Below are 8,787 nucleotides of genomic sequence, written 5' to 3'. Positions count from 1 at the left end.
ATGAAATCTTTCTCTCTTCTCAAAGTACTTACAAGCCTGATTGGGGAGAGAAAGAAGTAGGGATAAAGAAGACTAGAAATAGTTAGGTTGAATATCTTCCCTTTATCATGACACTATAGGATATTGTGGAAGTTGAAGCTAGTTTCCTCCTGAATGACTTTAGATCATGCCTTTGAAATGTCAGCAGAGTAGCTCTAGGCCAAGAGCAATTAGCTTTTGTTTTACCCTATTGGAGGGAAAAAAGGAGATGAATAAAGGGAATGGTGTTAAAAAGAAAGATTGAATAAAAAATTACTATGCAGAGACAGAGAGGGCATATTTTGTAGTGTTAATTATAAGGTCTAGTTGGCTTATTTACAATATTTCATTAAACTGAAGACCCTTAGGAATAGTGATGTTATTGCTCTAACACTTTCTGTTGCTAATGTTTACATAAATACACACATATGTAATAAATACATGTTATATATGGTATCTATATATACATACACATATATACTTGTGTATGCATTTGTCTTTGTGTAGGAATGCAATTGCTTAGTCTGATTTCCTTTTCCTGAAGTCATTTATTTCATTTATTTTTGTTGAGTTTCCCTAGAGTCAAATTATGAAAGACAGACTTTTTTGCATCATAAGGAAGAAATATTTGGCAAAGATAGCAAGGAAATTTTTCATTTCTTCAAACAGATGTTCTTCTATGAATCCTTAAATCTCCATGGAAGAAGTAATCTTTCTTCTACTGTCTTATAGAGCTTCAAGACCCTCCTTTACACATATAATTTGAATCATATACCTGTACATGGTACCTTCCTCATTAGATTGTAAAAGTTCTTGAGAGCAAGCAGTCTTAATTTCACCTTCATGACTCCTTACAATATGTTCTGGGTTCCTAGTAGATACTCCATCAGATCAATCAGCAAGCATTTATTAAATGCTTATTATTGGTTAGGAATTATAGTAAAGATGTTAACATATGGGGAGATGGCTAAAAGAAGGACTCTAAATGATAGCAAAGAACCAGAAGGTTTAGAAATTTCAGGGGTCCTCAAACTATGGCCCACGGGCCAAATGCAGCAGCTGAGGACATTTATCCCCCTCACCCAGGGCTATGGAGTTTCTTTATTTAAAGACCCACAAAACAAAGTTTTTGTTTTTACTATAGTTCAGCCCTCCAACAGTCTGAGGGACAGTGAACTGCCCCCCTATTTAAAAAGGTTGAGGACCCCTGGTAGATAAACCACAAACTGAGCCCTTGACTAATTTGTTTAAAATACAAATAGCTACAATTCTACAGTCTGGTCATAATTCCATCACCTTGGATACTGGCATACTGAAAGATTAGGAAAGACCTCTTTCATCAAGGACATAGATATCTTTGACCTTTTAGTCCAAGGTCAACACCATCCAGGTCTACCATACAATAGCCAAACTAAAACTTCAAGTTATGGTACAGCTCAATATCTAAAACTTTCCTTAGTAACAAGTAACAAAAGGGAAGACCAACAGACACAAAAGAAAAGCTGTCTAGACAAGTGGACTCCCCAGAGCTTTGCTATTCTCCATAAGAGGAACTCACCTGAACTTCTTGGTTGATTTTACTCTTTCTCTAAGATTCTCAGCTTTATTTTTTTAAAGTATCTAGGTGTTGCAATGGATAAAACACCAGTCTTTAAGTGATCCCATTTAAGCAAGCTCTTTGAAGATAAGAACCATTTCTTTTTTTTTTTTCTTTTTTTTTTTTTTTGTACTTCCAGTGCATAACAAAGTGCATATCAAATGAAATAATATTTATAAAGTATTTGACACTTGGTAGACATTTAAAAAATGCTTTCTTCCTTTTTTACTAGTATAAGGACCACTTTAGGGGATACCAACCCAGAGAATTAGGTCTTTCCCATTTTTCTAAATGACTTACAGGAAACAGATCAGGAGACTATGGTCACTTATTTGTGTTATTAACAACAGCTGTTGCCTTCCTTTTCCACAGTTTTATTGCCCTTACTCCTTGATTGTAATTCAAATAATGACCATTTCTCAGGATTTTATTTCAGCATTTTCTTTTTTCCCTTAAGAAATATATAGGTAGTGAAATAAACACTATAACCGTAGTTTATTCAATATTTTATCAATCTGGAATATATTAATGGATATTTCTGTACATGGAGTCATGGGACTAAAGAATGCTTTATTGGAATTGTTTATTCCAAATTTAAGAAGAGATTTTGATTAGACTAGCTCTGAGTTTATGAGCCCAATGGATTTTTAGGGCCTCCAGAATATCAACAACTCAGCTGAGATCAGAGACCTTACGTTTGACTTTCTTATATTGTGTTGGCCCTAAAGGCCTAATTAAAGGTAAAATTAAGAAAAAGAAAAATTGAAAGAATTGACTGCAAAATAGTTCGAGGAAAAAGCCAATTATGGGAATTTGCTCTGGAAGTTTTTAAGCAGCTGATTATCCTCAGTGCCCTTCCTTCTTTTCACCACACCCTTTGGTTCCCTTCCCTTCCTCCACTACTGCAGCTGTCTCTGTCTTACGCTTTTTAGATCACCTCTTTTGCTACTATAAATGACTTCTGATGAAAATTTACCTTCATAAAATGTTGTTGAAGGAAATATCTGTCCTGTTAGCGCAACTAAATCACATATTTGATCTCAGATCCTGATTCTTTCAAATGGACAATCCTCACTTGAAATGATTTGTTCCATGCATGCACTGATTATAGTATGTAGTATTAAGTGTTTCTCAGAGTAATATTCAAATTGCCCATGTTTCTTTCATCCAGTGGCACTAAAAGAGATTAGGTTGGTACTACTGAGGCAATAGCTTACAGTGGCAAAGACCTGATATAAGAGATATGAGAAACATATTGTAACGCTGGAGAAACTGAGCAAGATAGAGATTAGAGAACAATTTAATAATTTATTTAAAAGGAGAGATTTACTGGGATCAAATGGATCCATGTTTGGTCCCAGGGCTGAATGAGACTGTCATCTCAAAGAATCCAGCCCTGAATGTCAGATACAAGATTCTTTTATAGGGTTACGCGACTGATAACATAATGGGGGAGGTACCTGGATGGGGATGACCTAATGGGGGAAAGAACCTAGGATGAAGATGACATAATGGAGGCAGGCACCTTGGATGATATAATGGAGGGAAGTACTGGAGAGGTTCCTGATATGCTAATGATGTTTAAAATGGATAAAGACCTTTATCCTATCAAACATTAAGAGGGAATGGTTTTAACCTGAGGCAGAGTAACTAAATAGGACAATTAGGAAAACTGGGTCAGGGCATTAAAAGAGAATTGTGGCACAAAATTAAGAAATAGGACATTGGGGAAACTGATGTATTTTCTTAGATACTTCTGCCCCACCCCCATCTTACTAGTTCAGATTTAATTGGAAGTCCTTTAAACAGCCCTTTTCATTTTTTACTCCTTGCTTAAATTTACTGGACTATGATTTGCTGGTTATGCTTTAACCTTGGAACTCTTTATTCTGTTGGAATTGTCCTGGCAGACTCAGTTTTTGGGATTATTTTTTAGAAACAACCAGAAATCAGACACCTGCCTTGGGACTGGCAGTTTCTCTGATCTGTTTCTTCACTCTTGTTACCCCAGGTCCTTAATTAGTATTTCAGTGTACTTAAAAGGACCTTGAAGTTGATATCGGGCCTGATTTGGGGTTTGCCTGCCTTGGTCTAACTGTGCATAATCTGCTCAGAAATCTGATCCTTTCTGCAGCCCTGTCTGTTCCTCTGGGCAGGGACAGGTGGAGCTATTCCAAGCTTCCCCCTTCTTCCCTGGAGCGGGTTACCCCTCTGAATGGGCAGCACAACTGGCTTGAGCCCTGCTACTCTGTAAGCAGAGGCTGAGCCATAAATGACCACAGACCTAACTCACAGTGAACTATCCATATGCTCCCCAACTGCAGAGGGCCTGACATGATTGCAATGAGGAGCTTTGTGTGTGCTGATTAACTCTGGGATTATCAGGGAGAGACTTGCCCTTGCCATAAATCCTTACATTGTTCTAGCTTTATTTTGGTTTTCATTTGATTTATTTACTTCACATAGGGTTGGTCAAAATTAAGACCTTCTAGAGGAAGGTGATTCAAAAATTTGAATAGTTAGGAGAGAGAGAGTGTGGAATGTTGTGCCACAGTTCTCTTTTAATGTCCTGACTCAGTTTCTCCAATTGTCCTATTTAGTTATTCTGCCTCAGGTTATATCCTTTCCCTCTTAATGTTTGATAGGCTAAAAGTCTTATATCTTAGACCTTAGGCTATACTTATTCCCTCTTAACGTTTAATGGGATAAAGGTCATTATCCATTTTAGACGTCATTAGCATATAATGCTAATGGAGCATCTCCAGGACCACCTCTCCCCCCCCCCCCCCATTATGTCATTGGTCTTACAACCCTATAAAAGAATCTTGTATCTGACATTCAGGGCTGGATTCTTTGGGATGATAGTCTCATTCAGCTCTGGGACCAAAGATGGATCCATTTAGTCCCAGTAAATCTTTCCTTTTAAATAAATTATTAAATTGTTCTCTAATCTCTGTCTTGCTCAGTTTCTTGGGCATTACAATATCCTCTAATTTCTTGTTAGTAGAGTTATGAATTGGATGAAGCAGTTTAGAAAATGTCCTGGAGGTTATGAATAGTATTTGAAGTCCTACTTGTACCAAAAATATACTCAAAGGAACACTATATGTGATAAAAAATTAAACACAACAACATGATAAATGTGGAAATATGTACAGAAGAATTGTACATGTTTAACATATATTGGATTACTTGCCATCTAGGGAAGGGGATGGGAGGAAGGGAGAGAGAAAAAAAATTTGGATCACGAGATTTTATAAGGATGAATGTTGAAAACTATTTATGTATATGTTTTGAAAATAAGACAAAAATAATTAATTATTTGAAAAATTGGACACAAACTATGTGTTCAGTGATGGATAAATGGCTGAACAAATCATGACAGATGACTATACTGGAATGCTGTTGTACCATAACAAATAATAAATACAAAATATTTAGAGAAATATAGGAGGACTTTTATGAAGTGATAAAGAGTAAAAATGGCAAAAATAGAGAACAGCGTATACAATGACTGCATCATATAAATAAAAAAAAAAAACTTTGAAAGTAAATAATACTGAGATTAGTGAACAATGTAAGTCTTAACTTATTAAAATTAAAGCATATAACCTTTCTTTATTTTAACAAAAAGAAAACTTCTAAAATATAAGGTTGCATGGAATGTCTGTTGCAATTAATTTTTTATGCTGTTTTTGAAGTTAGTCTATGTGTCTAGAAATATTCTATGTGGAAGGGAGTAGGAGTGAGAATTATGAAGCTTTTTGAAGAGGTATGATGGGAAAAAATGAAATTTATTAATTAAAAAAACATTCTGGAAATGAGGATGTTATGCCACAGTTCTCTTTTATTGTCCTGACTCAGTTCCCCTAATTATCCTGACTCAGTCCTGCCTCGGTTTCCCTGCTTCTCAGTTGTGCAAAACTTCCCCTCCCTCTTTATCAGAATGCTTGATAAGGATAAAAGATCTTATGTTTTAGAATTTCAGAATTCCTCTCCCTATCCCAAGGTATTGGAATGTCAGATACTGTCTTATCAAGATACCTCTCCCCATCTCCAGTGCCTCCCCTTGATTATGTCATCCCATCTCCTGTGGCTCATCCCACCCTATTAGAATCCCATTCCCAATCTCAGTACTCTGATTCTGCCTCTGCCTCAGTTTACCCCCTGTGTCTGAGCCATGGGTATACATGTCATCGAGAACTCTGATTGTTTGCTGAATTCTTGGAGATAATAGTCTCATTCAGCCCTGGGACCAAACATGGATCCATTGGTCCCAGTATATCTCTCCATTTAATAAATTATTAAATACTCTCTAATCTCTATCTTGCTCAGTTTCTCCTTGTAATGCCAGATTAGGCCAAATCATTTTTCCTTTCTCAAAGGGAAATTTATAAAATTTGTTTATAAATATATTTTTTTTTCATTTGTAAAATGAGAGATTTAAGTTAGATTATCTCAAAAACTACTTCCTATTCTAAAATGTTATGATTTTAAACTGTGGTTGATTCATTCAGTTACTTTTAACATGGAGTAAATAAAATTCAGTTTTAAGGTAGTGATACTACTTAAGTAAGCTCCTTGAGGGTAAGAATTATTTTATTTTTAGTTTGTATCTACAGTATATAACAGTGTTGGATTTATTGTAGATATGTATACATATTTGTGGGTTGATTGCTTGATTGATTGAGTCATCTGCTCCAGTGACAAAGCCTATAGTTCTACCGTTTTATAAATCCATTCCTTCATTACCAGAGAAACTGGTGGACAGTTTGTGGATATACAGGCTCTCATGAACATATGAGATATTTGATTCTTCTCCATTCACCCCTCACCCCCCACATTTGCCTTTCCTGGTAGATTGTACAAAGAATGTCCACCCTTCTCTATCGCTCTGTTACACTGGAAAAAATGTGATCTATTAATTAAAAAAACTCTGCTAATGATGGGTCAGTAGCATCATATTTATCAAACACAATCCACTATTGAAAGTCAGGGTGGTGTAATATTCATCATATTGTCAGAGGAACAATTTTGACTTTCGGTTTTTCCCCTTATTAGCAAGGTGACCACAGGAAAGTCACTTCTCTCTCCTCTCTGTCTCAGTTTTGATTTAGAGCCAAAATCAAAACCTGCACAATGAAACTTACAGGATTGGTGTGAGGAAAGCTTTTTGTTACTATAATGTAATGCCTAAGTGTGGACTACTCTGATTATAAGAGAGAATGACTGAGATTCAGTAAATCAGAGGTCTGAGCAATGGGGCTTCATGGCTTTTGGTTCAGGATTCCCTGAGGAAACTGCTCTCAGATCAAGTCGGCCATTATGCTCGTACAAGATTGAATATGGTTCTGTTCAAATGGCATCATTCCTAGAATACTAATGCATTACACTCAGCATTTTAAATACAGAGCATATTTCTGCTCAGCCTTGGATAGGAAGTGTCATTTTGTTGTTCTTATTTTTTTGTGTCCTTTCTAGCCTTTTGAAATGATGCTTTAATTCCTGACTCTGATATCATTCAGACCCAAGTTCATACTGAAATGTAACATATATTACAATTGACCAATTTCCATATAGATAAAAAAACCTTCAATGTATTCATAAACTGTATATTTGAAACCTGTTTCTTGAAGATGGATTGCTCAGCTTTACTGCTAAGAGGTTTTTTTCCCTGACTTATCAACAATTTTATCCCCTCAAAACACTCTTAGCTGTAAATTATTCATTGGCTAGTTAGTTGTAACAGAGAATGCTGAGGATCCTTACAGGATGCTTCCTTTTCTATTTCACTCTAAGAGCTTTGTTTTTAAATATTTTTGGGAAAAAACTGGAAATCCTTTCAGTTGCTACAGCTGATATTTTGGATGTAGTAGGTATATGACTATGCTGATTAAATGGAGTTTAATCCATGTAATCCATAGTCCTAAACAGAGACTCTTTGCTGTTGTTGTTTTGTGTAGTTTTCACATGGGCAGGGTTCTGTCTTGGAGGCATCACACAGAAATCCCTTTTTGATTTATGTCACCACCAGAGATTTTTTGATATCATCAGAATTTGGCTTGTGTTCCACATTGTCTTTACTTCTCCCACTGGTTTTCCCTGGAGATATAGGAATTGAGTTTGTATCTAGATGGATGAGAACAGGAAAAGGACCCTCAGGTCCACTGAAGCAGTCAACCTAAAAAGACAAAAAAAAAAAAAAAAAAAAAAGTTAATTAGACTTTATCTGTCAGGGAAAAAAAACAGGAAAAAAATCTTAATCTAAAATCCTAAAAAAGTATTTCTTCTCTTTTCTTCAGTTATTCTTCACCACTTTCAAATATCTTCACAATCCTCTAGATTTATAACATCTATAACGATTTATAACAATAACAGATTTATAACAATTCTTTGATTGAGTCTTTTCCCAATACAGGAAAGTATTTAAGATTGCTGATAACTTGAGATTCTTACAGTGATAACTTACATTCTTACAGTGAATTCAGCATTCTGAGATATTGAGATAGCCAGCTTCAGATTTAGGTTTCTGCTTTGGTGGAAAAAGCTCTCTGGTAAGGGAAAAAAACTCATGATTTCTAGAAAATTAAGTAATGACCCTTTTAGTGATTAGTGAAGACTTCAGCCTTCCCAAGAACCTATACTGTTTACCAGGATGATATTCTTTCTGAATATGGTCTTTCTGAAGAGGCTGATGTTTGACAGACTCCACTCCCAACATCTACACAGATCACACAGCTCACAGTACCAATTTAGCATAAAATTCATGCTTGGTTCTCCAAATCATGGCTTTGATTCTTGTTATTCTTTAGCCTCATCTCTGAAACCTGATTGTTATAAGAACTACCATACCTGGTCCAACAACTGAGTGTTGTCTGAGAAATCTTCTTCTCCAGAATACTTGGTGCTGGAATTTCTTCTTTTGTCTAAGAGATTAGATAAAATAGTTTCTTTAACACTGTCACTTTTTACTGATATCAGAGTTTATTTCCTTAGGTCTTGGCTTGGCCCAAGGAGCTCTTCATCACTCATTCCAATGCTGTTTTCTTCTATTGACCTCTCTGGGAATATGTAGTTCCCTCCTATGCTGGGTCCATGTGGTTATTCCTTGATGCAAATGATTGTACATGGTGGCTCCTACTGGAAGAGCCATTTGAGCTTCTCTCCAGGAA

At 35.9% G+C, this 8,787-nt stretch overlaps 1 long non-coding RNA gene across 1 annotated transcript; it reads right to left on the bottom strand.

Moving 5' to 3' along the window:
- Window positions 1-6,196: 6,196 nt before the first annotated feature.
- On the bottom strand, window positions 6,197-8,543 carry LOC127551680 (uncharacterized). The gene is made up of 2 exons (XR_007951151.1): window positions 8,468-8,543; window positions 6,197-7,796 (listed from the first exon to the last, which is right to left on the bottom strand). It is a non-coding gene; the product is annotated as an uncharacterized LOC127551680 (long non-coding RNA).
- Between the last annotated feature and the right edge of the window lie 244 nt (window positions 8,544-8,787).

This window comes from Antechinus flavipes, chromosome 2 (genome assembly GCF_016432865.1).
Source record: "Antechinus flavipes isolate AdamAnt ecotype Samford, QLD, Australia chromosome 2, AdamAnt_v2, whole genome shotgun sequence".
NCBI classification, from domain to species: Eukaryota; Metazoa; Chordata; class Mammalia; order Dasyuromorphia; family Dasyuridae; genus Antechinus; species Antechinus flavipes.
The sequence above is the reverse complement of the archived record's forward strand: the minus strand, read 5'-3'. Positions and strand labels throughout refer to the sequence as shown.